Genomic DNA, 16,685 nt, shown 5'->3' with positions numbered 1-16,685 from the left:
AGCCCACTGCAACAGTAAGTCATTTGTTACCAATAACGTCAGCAAGCTGTTGCCCCCCCCCACATCTTATTCTCAACACTTTAAAGGATTGATTGAAATGGCTTTGATTGAAACAGCGAGGGCATTTCCCCAGGAGAGATCTCACTAAATGTTTAATCCAGAGACTGTTGGGATTGCAGTTCTGCAGTTTTACTTTTAGCTAGATAATCTAATGTGACACTGGCACAATGTGTTCCGCAGCCACCTAAATGCAGTAACGTCATGTTGACCCCTGGTTTCGAAACAATTCCGGTGTTAAGAATAGCCGTATTTACAAAGGTCACAGACTTAAAATCTGATCTGAAACTGGAGCAGGCTCAGGGGCATTCCTCAAACTCCTGGGTTTGAATTTGAGAGACTCATTCGGTAAGACTAGCTTGCATGTGTCCCCTATTTCCAGAAGTCTGAATGCAACCAACTAGAACATTGCAGACCATGCACTGCAACTTTATTTCTAACATACTGAGCATTGAATACGCTACCATATCTCCATGGTTAACCCTTGACCTGCATAATTTGTTTTTTTACCCTTTCATCCTAATGTTAAGACAGCTACTTGAAGCCACAAAATGTCTCTACATCTTAGACTTTCCCTGAAACAAGCCTTTACATAAATATAAAGAAAACTGTCTCCCCTGCTGTCCATGTCAAAATGTGTATAATTGCAGCAGAGTGAACACTTTGTGTTTGCATTGCGGGAGAGCAAGTCTGTACTTAGCATGTTGTTTTTAGCTAGTCTTAATGTCTTCCATGTCTGGGCCCATTTGTCTCTGGGTTGACTGAGCCACATCAGTGGGGAGCGAGGAGGAGAAAAGTGAAGTTTGCATGTGTGTGATGTATGTGACAGCTGCAGGCCTGGTTCACAGAGCCGCTGTGGCCTCTGTCACACCAGCCAACAAACCCTCAACTGTAATTAGTAGATTCATGGTGAGATTTTTGTTTTAACTGGTATGTTTGCTCCTTAGCCTTGTCTATGTATTTAGCACAACAAAAAAAGAATACAAATGTATGCAGCAAGTAGCAAGTGCATGCTGATGCGTGCTATTATTTAGCAATAAAAAAAATACAACATTGCTATTTGAGAATTTAAATCCTGAAAACATAAGAGGGGGTGTGGTGCAATAGGCTGGAAGAGTTTGAGGTGATCCATGTCAGTCTGTTTGGAAGTGAGGTCAGAGTCCTCCACTGTTTATCCAAACTGTCAAGCAGAGAGCTGGTACAGGTGAATCTATGATCCCTGGCTCTTAAACTCTTCATCTGCCTGCTTCATTCCCCTGTTCACTGATACTGGGGGAGAAAGTTGCTGCTTTATTGCAACAGTTATAGTATAGTATAGGCTGCACTGGGTGAGAAGCAGTGATACACTAGGTGCAGGTAGGCTAGTACATCACTGACAGACAACCACAGTCACACCCACATTCACACCTGTGGGTGGTTTTGAGTTTCTCACTCATCTGCTTCCAGAGGAAACCCACACAAACACAAACTCTACAGAGAAAGGCACTGGTTAGACGAGGCGGAGGATCAAACCTGTGAAGTTTTTTGCTATATGTTGAATGTTTTGCAGATTGATTGACCTAATGTGACTCCTTACACAACCCTGACTACGTATAATGCATACTGTAGCAGTCTGTCTTACATAAGATGAATAGAAATCACCATCTTGGGCTGTTATAACCAATGAAATATTTTCAGACATGCAAGATAGTCCCCATAAAAGTTAAAAAACAATGAATAAAAAGATATCCTGCCACTATTATATGGACTAAAATAGGAGAAGCTTAAGGACTCCAGTCAATTTGTCCGTCCTGTCACATTGATGTGAATGCCCAGTACGTCTAAATACCAGAAAATTAGACAATGACAGGGAAAATATGAATATAATCGTTAAAGAATAAAGTTATATGTTTGTTTGACAAGATTATACTGTTCATAAGAATATCCAACAAAGATCAGAGAAAATGACAGCCTCGTGTTCTTCAGTGCATGGAAACATACCAAATATTTCCACCCTAGCAATTTATGACCACAACAGTATGACAAACAATAAAATGAGTTTTTCTTTAAAAAAAAAACAGCTAACATCATATTCATTACATCTTACTGACATATTTAAAGCCCGGACAACAGTAATAAAGTCCCAGGGAGCTAAGAAAACTGACATGTGAATTCACTTTGTGTGATTACAATTGTTGAAGCTGAGCTTTGTTGCCAAAAGCGTACCACACAGTTCTGTGCCACTTCGATTGGCTTGCAAGCAGTTCTTTGTTTGCTCATCAAATTGTAATCTGACGACAGAAAATCAGTGATTTGAAGCATTCAAGTGGTTAGATATTTGAAATCTGACTTGAAGTAGCAACGCTGGGTGTGGAGTTTGTGTCCCAACATCTCCTCTCTAGACACCACTTACTTTTCCAACAGCTGTGCAAGTTCATATGACTAAAGCAAGATAAAGGTCTCTTATAATACTGTGAGCCAGGGGACATTATCATCTGATTCTGCTGACCCATATTTTTGTTTTGTTGCTTTGTTTTGTCCCTAAGGTAAAATGCAGGGGTGGGGGAATTACTTTCTGTCTGTTCATTTGTTCATATCCACATCTGTCTATCACAAACAAAACCTCAGACACCACTGATTAGATTTAGGAGGGGAATTTCTCATCTTGCAGCACAGGTTGAATTAAAGTGGCATATTGTTTGGCCGCGAGGTGGACCGCATTATTCCTAGGTGACGACATTTTCACTTTTACCTTGTGTGTTTGTCATCGTCAAGGTGAAGACCTGATAATTGGCCTATACAAAACTGGTTACCTTTGAAGTACTTAAATTACAGTTATAAAGGGAGCTACAAAGAATAACCTGTCACCTGCCATTTACCATTGTGAGCCAACAAACAATAGGTTCGACAATCATCACCTTGATGTGTGAGTTTGTATGAGGCATGTGTAAGCAGCCTCGTTCAGAAAGGTGCAGATGAAAACAGGTGAGTTGCTTAAAAGCATGGTCTACAATTTGCAGTTTCCCATCAAAAAATCATCAATGCTGCAAAGATGATTTTTACAGCTGTACTGTAATTTGGAAAACACTCACTGTAGGCCTATATCCAAGGTTAGCACGCAATGACATATACTCTGGCACCCCACAATGCTGGAAAAAAGTAATATGGTGTGATAAGTCGTTTTCACCCTTTCCCGACATGTAGTAGATCTGTAGCCAGCTCATGCCAGGCATGAGGTCTGATGTTAGCTCTGCATAGGAGCATAACCGGCAAGAAATATGAAGCGTTTTTACAGGACCAGGTGCACCTTGTTGCCTCACTATGTTAAGAGATGGCAAAGCCCCCCCTACACACAGCTAAATAAATTCAAGAGTGGTTTTACGAACACCAGGGTGGATTCCAACACCTTCACGGTCAAATCTCCTCATACACACGGCTCAGTACTTGTATTACAGCATTCCTCATGGAATTGAAAACTGAAAATGGCTCTGCTATGGGTAATCAATATTACTTTGGTTTTTTTTTTTGTTCTCTCTATGGTATCAATGTAGAAAACAATCAAAACATTCCAGTGTTGACAGAAACTCGTGTTCTCCTCTTTCTCATTGAATATCAAGCAAAAACACTCATCTGGACAGACTCTTTGGAAAGGGTTAAAGCAGTCAAAGATGTGCCCATTACTTACACACAGCTGCCATATGTAGACATTATGCAAAATTAAAGACAGGTCTCAACTGATTTTCCCTCTTTTTCTGAGCTTCACCAAGAATGACCGAAATTCCTCGGACATCCTGTAAAGCCATCAACCTGATTTCCCCTCATGTCACAATTTAACGGGTAGTGGAATACTGTAGCACAGCACATCCAGGTACTGACAAAACCCTAACTCACACAAGGCATGAACAGCAACGAAAGCAACTTTTTAAATGTAAGACTGGAGGACAGATGCCATGTTACATAATACTGAAAATGACAGAAAGGTGAGATTTTTTCGCTTTATGCTTTAAGTAATATGAAGTCCTCCACGAGGACCAGTTGTATAATGTTTTAATACCTTCCACGTGAGGTTGCACATCTCTGCTTGACCTATAATTGGTTGAATTACTCACTAAACATAGAGCAAGTTACTAAACTAATCAGCTGGAGAGAGCTGATACAGCGGGAGCATGCTTTATGTATGTGAGAGGAAAGTGAAACCTGTCTACACCTCGAATATATGTGGGTTAGATCAAAAAATAAATTAGCACCGTTGCAAACACTCTTAATGAGTCACCAGCTGAGAAGTTAAAACAGGGAAGGGTTATGCTAAATATACACACGAGCACATGTAAAACCATGAGATAAAAATATAGCATTCGACATACGTGCTACAACAACAATCTACCCTACTGATGTTCAGCTCTTCTCTATAAGGCAAACAACGAATGACAAAGCCCCTCTGTTAATATTCAGGTCACTCTTTCATTACCACTTCATCTTTATCTAACTGAGAATATCTACTGTATCATGAGCACAGCTGACGTGATATTTCAGTCATGCAAGTAGATCAAGTGACTGGTCTAGTGATGATAAGAATAATGGTCACATTTAATTGCTTACGTCTGGCATTTCAAATGATACCTTCAGGAAAAGAGGAAACCTTGTGGCATTAGAAGGCAGTGCTGCAGATATATTTATTTGGGCTATTTATATATTTTTCATTACTAAACACACAGAGTAACAAGTCAGCTAAGATCAAAGTGAACTAGGCCTAAATAGTAATGGGAATTTGTCAGTATTTTTACTGACAACATGAAAAATCATAAACTTGCTTTAGTCACTTCATAAACATCTGTGAATGGAGTGAAGAAGGAGTGTATCTGCTGTACAAATATGTATTACTCGATATCTTGTTGCCAGAGAAAGCTACAGATCTGTGCCTATAACATGAGAAATTCTAATATCTTAGATTTACGGTAAGGCAATATATAATATACCGATAAATAATAGGATTAGGTGAAGACCACAATAAAATATTCAGGTATGTAGTGCCTGGGGAGGTGGGTGGACACTTGAGAGTTTAACATAGAATACAGCGAATTACACAGTGCACTATGGTTTAATGCACTTTCATGTGGTTCCAAATGGGATGCACAGCCATCCATGTTCAAAAAGTATGAAACTGTATAATAATAATGAGATAAACTGTTGCATCAAAAGAAAACAGTAGATCTGATGAGAAACTGTCCCTGCCTCAAAGCCCTATGAATGTTCCATTATACCAGAGCCTTCTGCTTGCCAAGTCAGGAAATGGCCATGCTGTTTTGATGAGACAAACATCCATAGAAATTCAGCATTTCTGCAGGGTGCTAATTTGTCATGCCCCGCCACAACATGCACAATGTATAGGAGGCCATCCAATCTCCTGCTGGCTTTTGGGGGTCATTATGAAGGGAAAAATCACAGAAATATAGACAGGCAGAATGAGATGGATTCCTGCATTAAGTGGATGAGGCCCTCCTCACTGCAGGACTTGGGTTACACTACAGCCTACTACACATATGGAGCTCTTTGTCCCACATTCCCTCAGCTTTTTTATGACAAAAAAGCCCTAACTGTGTCAGCTAAAAGCAATGTCAGATCTTGGACCATCTTGTTGGATCATGTAGTTCTCAGTATCAGAGAGTGCTCATCATTTCCCTTCATCTTAAACATGGTTTTGATGTTTGTCTTGTTCCAAAGAAATAAACAGGAAGGCAGGAAATGTTTGATCCCTGGTACAAGAGTATAGACAGTCCTTTGATACTTATGAACCGTTGTGCTATTTTCTACTGCTTTCTTAAGCTCATCTGCATTCGGGTGCAGCACAATGTCTCCATCTTTCCTTAGTATTAGTGAGCCTGGGATGTCTAGCTGACACTGGACTCCATGCTCCTGGGTTTCTGTGGACTCGACACTTTCCAAAGATAACACGGGCCAAAGATTTCCACTCACGGGCAGGCTGAGGCCCTGCTGAGGCAGCCTGCCTGATGGGGAACAGACGAAAAAGAGCTGGCTCAAGACATCTACTAAGATCCATAGCACTGTGCTGTATGATGTGCCTTCAGGGTCTATAGTTAGTTACTATAGATGACAGAAGCAGGGACCAAACATGTGAGAAGACAGTTTTTCTTTGAGCACACTCAAAAACATCAGACACAAGATGCTCAGACTTCCTGATGATACCGAAGGCGAAGAATAACAAAGGGTGTCATCAAATACAAAAAAGCCAAACATATCAAGTGCATTTATAAATGCACTTCCAAACTATAACTCTTTACTAATAGCTCATATGTCCCAATGGCTCCCTGTTTCATGTAGACATATATGTCTGTGATATATTGTCCCTTTTCTATTATTCAGAGGTAGATTGAGATTTCCAGGAAAGGCTTGTCCCTCTGAGAGGGCCTGGAAAGCCCGGCCTGGCGGTGTGCACAGTCATACACCACATGACGTCTTAGCAGGGGAACATTCCTCCATGTCTTTTTCTCTCCCTCGAAAACCATCTTTCTCGATTTAGAAACGGGGGGCACGAAAAGTGGTTTAGCGCAAAAATATGGGGCAGCAAATTAATGCAAAATTAAGCCATAAAAAACCTGACATATGTGAAATGTCCCAGACTGGGAATGAAATATCATTTCTCCTATTCAGGAACTTTCCACAGGAAGAAATACATGAGACTGAATTCCACTTAACCTCTTTCGTCTGTGTGCCAATAAAAAAAAAAAAATGGCTGAAAGTTTTACCATTGCCAAACATTACCATTACCTAACAGAATCTCTGAGGGGAGCAGGTATCTACAGTATGTCTTGGAAGGAAGTCAACACAACTCATGCCAAACAGTCCCTTTAAATATTTTCTTTCTGACTACTGTATGCCCTCCTAAACACCGCAGAGGAAGGCAGATGACTGAAGTGATGTTATGGCCTCAGTATTCAGTGTAGCTTACAGGAGATGGAATTGTGTCTCTTATCCATAAATCATCTAATGGTGACAGGAGGTGGTCCACCAGTCACTCAGCCCGCCCCCGCTGGTTGACCTCCGGGGCGACAGCTTCCCTCAAGCGTCAACCCAAACAAAAAGGAGTGCAGCCAGCTCCCATAGCCGCAGCTATAGAGGTCACAGAGGCCTGTGCCAAACCAGCCCTTTCATCCTACAGCATTTACAGGATCAGCATCCAAGAACACAGGCATCAAAGACAGAGAGAGAGAGAGAAGGGGAGAGAGAGTGTGCGTATGTGTGTGAGAGAGAGAGTGAGACAGAAACAGAAATGACCTCTATGGCCTGTAATATGTGGGCAACTCATGTGTAGGAGGGTGTGGGATAATCCTGGTGAGCTGTGTAGAGGGGGTCTCCAGGTGGAGAGGGTTAGACAGTGTTAACCCCAGTTGACCCTGGATCTCTGCTGTCAGAGGAAGGAGATCAGCCCTTAGCTTGTCAAGGAAAGCAGAACAATGTGGCATGTCCAGCATGTAAGACAGTCCCTGAAGAGCTGAAATTGGATAAGTTCCTTTTCTGAATCTTCTCTTTATGTAAATGTAAAGCAGGAAGTCATAGAGTTTGTAATAAAAACAAATGATTGTGCGTCAAAAACTCTTTTGTTTCTGTATCTCATATTAAAACTGTTTAAATTACATCCATTTGTTAATGCTGTCTAAGTATTAAATATCATAATGGCAATATGCAGTCATGCCCAAAGAAAAGTTTGAAGAAAATACCAGGTGCATTTATTCCAATAAAATGAAATGACAGTGTCTGTCTCAGGACAAGCCTCGGCAGACGCACACAGTTTGTTGGCAGGTTGTTCCTGAACACTTCCTCTAAATGCTGAGACACAAAGGTCTCAGATGGCAGCACATGGCTGGATGGGGGTCTTCGTTAGTATCATATTAGGTAGTCTAGGAGTGCCTGCAGCCAGGAATAGGTGACTGTTGGGAGTTCGAGGTCACAGTCTAATTTTACTGATCAGTATGCGGTGGGGAAAATTCTTGAAAGTTTGTTGTGTTCAGACAGCCCAGGTGAAGACTACAGACAAGTTTTGACATTGAGGTATGAGGATGTTGTCTGAAGATGCTCCGTGGACTCAAAATTGTTACATATGTTCCAGGGAGGATGACTAAACAGGAAATTATGCACAAAGACTAGCAGAAGGTATCTTGCAGCTGTGAGCAAAAACAAACTGTATTGTAACTCTTTTTTACTGCGCTATATTTCATATTCTCCCTCAATGGGCTCTGAACATAAGCTTGACAAATACAACCACAAAGCATTAGGTCATGTAATGACAGAATTACGGATACAACATGGATGTGTTTAGGGTCATGAATACTCACTTGTGGTGCACTTTTAGCAACTTTTAAGTTTAGTGTACTCCACGTAGAGTCTGCCCTGTCTGTTATTTGTTCTTCTTTACATGTCAAGACTCTCGAATATTGCCGTTGGGAGAAATTGTGGGATTGAGAGTAAAAATCTGCCTTGCACCATAAACATTTTCATTAGTCACTCACGTGGCTAGACTCTTGCCGGTCCGATCAAAATCTGATGAATGTGTTTGTGCATGCAGTCTGATCTCTCTCCCGTGACGTGGTCTCATAGGGACAAAAGCGTAGCAGACAGCAGTTGTCATAAAGCAGGTGTGCACACAGACTAGCATGTGAAAACTTTTGGCAAAGTCAAGTCAGAGAAAACTTTGGGATACTAAATTTTATTCTTCCACTGTATGCTAATAGTGATAATGACATTTTAATAAGTTCACATAGCTAATAGTCCATCTATTTCTATGTGTTGTGACTGAATAATAAATGATAGTCAAGGTCAAGTATCATTTTGGTGTTGAAAGATGTGCAACACGTGCGATAAGTGTGCAATAAATCCAAAGCTGTTTAACTGTCCAACAATTTCTTACAACAGATAAACACCTCACACTGATCATGCACTCTGACTTGATGATCCCGGCTTCGGTTCTGTAGTTTAAGTAAACACTGAATGTAGCTGTCTGATATTTCTAGAGCAGAAATCACAGATGAACAGAGGAGACCATATTTGTCTTCCTCCATGACTCCCTTCCAACACAGCTGCTCCTTTTGCCTGCCACGGCAGACTGTGCTCAGCTGCAGGAGTGGAAAGTTAAGAGGGAGTCTGAGGCTAATATGTGGTTCATGATGACACACAAGATTGCATTCTTTGTAAGAACAATGCCAAAGTAAATTAAGAAGATTGTCTTCATGAAGTGCACAAAAATTACTCACTATCTGTGCCATATACTGTAAGGTCACCAGAGGTCTATGGCATAAAGTCGATGAATGCACTTAATGCCTCTCGAGACAAAAGTGACTTAAAGCCTCTGTCATAAACCCTCTTTACAGGAGAGCATATATTGCACTTTTTTTTTTTTGCTTTAAGTTAAGAGTATTGATTGGAAAAATAACCTCCAGTGCAGTGGTTCAACCTTTGCCAGGGCCATCTCATCATAAAAAAGTGAGCTACTTACGTAGATCACCTACACCACTATAGATCCAGTATCAAGTTTGATTGTTGCCTGCAGACACTCTTAATGTCTCTTGGTTTTCTCAAAGTGCATACTGGAGTTTGATGATAGACCACACAATCTATGTTTTTTTTATGTTCTTTTTTATTTCACTGGTCCTGACTCTAGTTTTTATACTTTATATTAGCTTGCTAGACTGTGTGCATTAATGTTACTTGGCCTTCTATCATTGTCACTGAGCTTCAACTTGTGATCACTCTTCCTTTACTAACGCTATTTGTTAAATCTGATGTGAGACCATTTGTATTATTTTATAGTTTCTGTTACCAAACTGTCATTGAGTTGTAGGCAGATCATCTTATCTAGCTGGGAATAAGTTATTTTCTCCCTGAAAGTTTTGGGAACCCTTATAGTCAAAGTACTCAGCGTTAGAGCGCCTTTAAAAATTGCAGACTGCTAGTTGACATTAAATCTGACTTGCGCATTCAGCTGCATTTGCAATAGCAATCTAGTACCTTTTCATGTTCCATTTCCGAAAAAGTACAGTGAGTGAGAACAATGCCACCTGCAGAATGTGATGCTATTTTTGTGAAACCTTTGTATGGTTTTTGTTGACACAGTGTTGATTGAGTATATAGTATATTGTTTCCACCCTCTCTATTTAGTATCTGTGTGTGTGTGTGAATGAAACCCTATATGGCCTCCCTTAGCTTTGTGTTGAACCTCGCTAATACAAAAGGCATTCATCACAGAACAAGCAGAAAGAACAGCCACTGATGTCATTGAATTTTGAGGTCCAGACACTGGGAGAGAATTTTTCAAAAAATTTTCACATTTCTAAACATAGAGATTAAAGGCTTATATGCAGGCTTTTATCTTATAAACAAGAGGTCTAAGCAAAACATTTTAGCGCTTTGTGTGTTCAATGATCCTTAAGTGACCACTGAGAAAACCACCATACTACACATATGAATAGATCTGAATGGATCACAACAACGTCTGACATATTCACTGAAAGATGAGACTTAACTTTACACAGCTTTAACCACAACAATGATGTAAACATGGCTGGCTTTCCTCACAATGTCAGGAAACATCACTTATGGTTTATACCAATAGAGATTTTCACTCCTCTTTATAACCCAGACTAAGCAAAAGCAGACAATGTTTCTTTTTCTCTCACCACGGAGGAAGATTGGGTAAGTTGTTTGTTCAAATGTAATTAGCACTGAATTTATTATCTCTTTCCCACTAAATTTGACAATTTAACAGCATTCTCCACTTCCTCCCTTCAATATGTGCTATTGGTAATAAAAGCTCCTTTGATTCATATGTTAATTTACATCTGCACATGTAGGACATGTCACTACCATGTGCGACAAGCATTTCAGGCAGACACAGTGAATCCTCTTGTAACCAGATAGAGCCATCCCAACTGCCCAACATGCCTGAACCAATTAAGTAGGCTCTTGGCTGATATTCACATAAGGCATTGAGGCCTCTTCTGATTTTTTTTTCTCCATATAATGTATAGCTCTTTTCCTCCGCCTTGAAGAACATAACAAAGGTTGTCCAATCTTCTCCTGCTAAGGCCACTCTGAGTGGTCCCCTTCAGAGCCATGGGTGGGCTTGCAAGAGGAGATTCTCCTGGTGCTTGAGCTCTTTATTTCAACTGGGCTCTTCAACCACTCGAAAAACGTCTGGAATGGAGGTGAGAGGAGGCGAGCAATTTCAGCTTCAGTCCCGTGAAAAGTGAAAACAATGCAGTCACTTTTGTCATTTTGATTGCATCAAATTTTGATCAAAATGTGGTTTAATTGCCACGCTATAGATATATCCTCCTTTGTGATTCTTTACAGCTCTCATGTATATAATATTTATTTCTTACCTTCTTATTCTTGTTTAATCAGTTTGCAAATTAGGTTGTGAATGTTATAACATACTCCTGAACTCCTGAATCCCTCCCTCAGTGAATAGAAAATGACTTATCGTGGTGTTAACAGTAAAAAGGATATTATATTTCATTAAAAGCTTTACAATATAAATAATACTTAACCCACTTCTCCCCTGGACTTGAACTTATATCAGCTCTAAAAATAACAACTACCGTTGTTCTTTGGCCTTGAACTGATGAAGATAAACAGATACTCTACATGGCCTGGCTAATATTTATAATGGTTATGGTTGGTAGTATACACAACCATTCCACAGCTCTGTATCATGCCTCCCAGCTTGGGGTTACAGTCTTGAAATATTAACACATCACCGCAAAACATCTTTGCCAAATGCAAATGGCTCACGACGAACATAGCTGACATTTCTGTTGACCCTTAACTAGTTACCACAACACACTGTGAAACATGGGGAGCCACAGGTGTTCCAGTGCTGCAGCACAGAGTGGAGTCATGGTGAGATAGAAAAAAGACATTGTTCATCTGTTTTACACCATGAAATGAAACAGCTACTGTTCACCAGATGAAATAGAAACATCTGCACAGGGCACAAGATGCCAGGAAGGTCAAAGGGAGGATGATGCAAAGGCAGAATGATAAGGAAGACTACTGTTCCTGAGCCATTCATTGGGGAAAAAAAGAGAGACAGAGAGATACTAAGGCAAAGATTTATAGCTGTGGAAGATGAGGGATTCAGCTGCCAGTGCAAAAAAATAAAAACATGTAGCATTCAGATATTTTACCCACAATTGTGCCAGTCTCTGTACTCAGGACTAAATGACATTTTGTCCAGTGTCGACTTTGGAATGCTTCAGAAATGACTGTCACATCCCTTTAAACTTGGGCCTTAACAGATGTCAATCTTTATTTTTTCAGCTGATGTCAGCTTAAAGACTAAATCAATCTCTGCACATGAATGTGACAAAAATCCAATAAATCCTCCTTCAAAGTAAAACAGCACTGGTAAATGATTCAAAGCTAGCCAGCTGTGGCAACACTACTTGATCCAAGGTGAGGAGAAGGAATAACAGCACTGATTCATAGAACGCTGGATGAGTGACAGCTACTGTAACGACAAACAGAGAAAATATGAAGTGTTTTGGTTCTCTTAAGCATTTCTCATATTCTCCTGATGGATCAAGAGAGGGAAAGAGACATTTCCTTACAAAGACTTTGACATCAAAGCTGAAGGAAAGAAAAGGAGCCAGCATGACATGTGAGGGAGGATGTGAGATGGAATTCCATGGCACACTAGGATTTGGCTGAAGGCCAGTGGGGTACTGAGTTATAGGTCAGTGTCTTTTCTAGTCAATACTGGCACTCGGATTCTTCCTGCCCATATACTATAACCGCAACCCCAAACTCACATCTCAAATATGACAAAGATGAATGATGAAGATGAATTAGGCACTGTCTGAAACTCTGCTAAACAGTCAGAGATAGATGATATAAGTAGACATATTATATGAAGGCATATTTAGTCAAGTGTAAAAGGGAAGAGAAAAAAAACCCAACCAACCTAAATGGATTACATCTGAGAGGAAAACAAGTTTGTTCAGATAAAATCCTGGTTTTGTCAATAAATCAAAAACAAAAATATATCAGGGACTATTTTTAGTCCATCATTATTTCTCAAGCAAATCCCAAATTTCTAAAATGTCAGCATTTGCTTCTTTTTTATTATTTTTTGTGCTAGTAACTGAATGTTTGTGGGATAAGACAAACTATTTGAGGACATGAATTTCACTTTTTCCTGACTTATGATATTATGATATAAATAATTGTTAGTTGCAGCCCCAGACTGCTTCAGTTCAACATAACAGCATTCAACCAACTTCCTATATGTGTTTTCTCAGTTTGCACGTCCTCCCTCTGTTAAGGATACACAGAGAGAGAGGGAAAACCGGCTATGCAGAGGCACCTCAAACCTCAGCTCTAAACCATCTTTGTGTAAATATACAATAAACAGTTCTCTGCAAACATCAAATAAAGGTTGGTTTGAGTGAAAACAAGCTCAGATTCCTTCCAAATTTTCCTTCCTGTGAGCAGTTAGCTGTTTAAAGTCTGCGGCCGATGAGGTTACACACCTGTCCATTTCAACAAGGGCCATTCCAGTCTCGCAGCAGTGGTAAACCCCAGAGTGGTATGGTTCACATAGCACCCACTCTTAGCGGTACCGCTCATATGTTGTGATGTGCCACTTTGAAAAACTATATTTTGTTATGAGCTGACTGTAAAAAGTTATACCAATTTTGAACCGACCATCTGTTCGCTGCACTGGAACTCAATAATGAGGCTATAGGATCCCTAGTTATCCACAACAATACCGTTTTGTCTCCTTGTCAGGCTGCACACTCAGCCCTCAATCCTGTAAACACAGCAAGGAAGAAATACTCCCCTCTTGGATGAAAACGTAGACAGCGCTCTCCTTTTTGGACGGGTGAGGAGCAGCACTGAGGGGCCTTACAACTGGAACCAGATGGCTTCTTAATACGCGCATGCCTTTGCATGTGTGCGTGCATGTGAACGTGAGCAGTTAAAGTAGTCTATAACCTTGTGCAGTATGGGAAGCAAATCTACAAAAGATGCCAACAATTAGACCTAATCCTACTAAAAAATGGAAAAAGTTGTGTTTTAGTTGTGAGGGACAAAATGAGGGAAAACACTGTCCTGGACTCTTACCCATAAATGAAGCATTAACCTAAGCTATGTTGTTATCTCTCTGCATGGGACTGTTGGGCTTATAGCCAAGCATCTGAAAAGAAACTGAGTAAGAGAAAGTGTGAGGTGAGTGATACCATCAGACGTTACACTGATCGAGTTTTGCTATCAGCAAGACCCGCTTCGCTCGCTTCTCTTCCTGAGTTGTTTGTTGCCTCAGATTTCTCCTCTCTGGCACGGCGTTGTTTACGTTGGCCTCCTGGGGTGACTATAAGTCTGTGATCCCATTTTGGGGTCTGTTTGCGGGAAGTCAAAGAGATTGGAGATCAAGCCATTTGATCTTCCTCTGTCTTTCATGGGTGCCACGTGATACGCATGTCTTCAATTATTCCGCGCTTGCTTGGCACTCGTTGGTTGCAGAAACATGACAAGATATTTGATTTAGTTGCTTTAATGTGACTCTGAAATATGGTGCTGTACTGAGGATCAGTCTGTGATCCAATTCAAAGGCGCACTGTGACAGAGCTACAACACAGATGTTATGAACCAGATACGAATGTCAAATAAGTGAGATACATGTTTAACATTTTCCCTGAATTAATTTGACCTGATGCAGACAACTTCACATAACCTTGGGTATAATTATCTCTCTTGGCTCTTTACAAAATGAGAGCAGACATTTCAAACTCTTCCTTTTCAGTGGCAGGTTAACTGCTGGAATTGTTTTTATATGTGTTCACAAAACTGCAGATGGCTTAGTGCAGGTCTGGCAGGGCGTGTGGAAAAGACAGACACCCGCAGGTGATCTTATCGTCTTAAGTCTTTGTGCTGACATCCCACATACACTAACACGCACACAGATACACATACACACCCATAAATATAGTAGACACACACATGATAATACAATAATTAAATAAACAAACACTTAAGTATAGTATATTTCCATGCAACTGTCCCGTGTAAGCTGCCAGGAACTCATCTTCCAACATGGCTCGCAGAGGGATAATCGTAGAGAATTTACAGCACATCGTCTTCCATCTTGACAACCACAGAGTTTCCAGTTGTCAACTTGATGATCAAAACTACTAATTTGACAAAATTATAGCGCTGAAAAAGAAACGCAAGTCAACAGCGGTCACAATGATTCATGCGCCGAGCCCGGATTATAAAAGGTTGTAAAACACAGGGCAGATAATCCACTAAGAATGTGTCACCTCTACAGCTGTCACTCCTCAGCCTGGATCAATGTGTTGACAGATGAACCTGCTCTTAAAAGGGGAACGCATTTCAGCCTTCAAATGTATGATTTTTTTTTTACATTTGTGAATAATAGCTACTTGCTATAAACAAAAAGATCGTACCACCCACATCTAATGATGTGTGATTGATACAGCTGGCTCCATGAAAAATGATTAGTGAGAGTATGAATGTGAGTTCAAGATGATTTTCTGGGGATCAAAGCTAATTTTCTTTATTACAGTTGATAGATTTACCACATCAAATGTTAGCCCCGCATTTAAATGTCATTAATTGCCAGGGGAGCAGCTTCTGATTGTACATCTGTATGAACTCAAGAGAAGCTTGTTTGGAGCCCTTACTTTGCGAGAGCTGCTGATGATTACAAAACATATGTGACATTTGTTAATTCTTAACTTCGCATCCCCCCTTAAACATTCTGCGGCCTCTCTCTGTCTCTCTTCACGTCTTCCAATTCTCCATACCATCACATCACGGCAAGTCGGTCAGTCTTGGGAACAAAATGACACAGAAGACCTGCTGTACTCATAGACAACACTAAAATAAGCACAAGACTGCTTTAATCAGGCCCTCGCTACCACATCTAGTCCACCGACAACAATAACAGACTGACAATTTAAACAGGCTGTGGCTGAAGGCTGACACGCAGAGAGGGACAAATTGAGTTTGTTGTTTCTAAATCCCAGGCTGTCGTGCAGGTCAAACAAATATCAACAGAATATCACAGCTACTGGTTATCTAATGGCAAAAGTCCATCAATTCAAAAGTTCTCTCACACATTAAGTAATAGTGTATAACATGCATACAGTAAAATATCCACTGTTATATCAATAGTCATCACATCTGTCATCTATTATGGACAGCCCCTCCTGGAAGCCACTCTAGACAAAAGTGTCTAGTAGAGTCATTAGTGCTTAATTTGTAGCAAAGGGTAGCGGATATTAAACAGGTCACACTAATAAGGCTACACCCAGAACACCCAAAGATAAACCTTTGTGTGGTGGCTTTTAGTAAACAAAGAGCCAGTACTGTTTCACTACGTGATTACAACAAATCACTGTGCCAGAGGTGGATCGGTAAAAAGCAGTTTCATAAACCATTAGCTCTTTGGGTGAGCACTTTCCTTCCTCCAAACCACTCCGATGCATAGATTTCCGCCCAGCCTATGCAGAACCATATGTGAGCGCTAATGACTATGATTAGGGAAGCCTGGATTAAGTCTTGCTGTGGTTCATGACACACTGACGCACACATAAAACACACACTGAAAG

At 40.5% G+C, this 16,685-nt stretch overlaps 1 protein-coding gene across 1 annotated transcript in view; it reads right to left on the bottom strand.

The window, feature by feature from the left end:
- fhod3b (formin homology 2 domain containing 3b) overlaps positions 1–16,685 on the bottom strand; it is an 84,041-nt gene that overhangs the window by 50,869 nt on the left and 16,487 nt on the right. The gene's annotated exons all lie outside the window — the stretch shown is intronic.

Source organism: Larimichthys crocea, chromosome XIII, assembly GCF_000972845.2.
Source record: "Larimichthys crocea isolate SSNF chromosome XIII, L_crocea_2.0, whole genome shotgun sequence".
Classification (NCBI taxonomy): domain Eukaryota; kingdom Metazoa; phylum Chordata; class Actinopteri; family Sciaenidae; genus Larimichthys; species Larimichthys crocea.
This window is presented reverse-complemented; position numbering and strand designations above follow the sequence as displayed.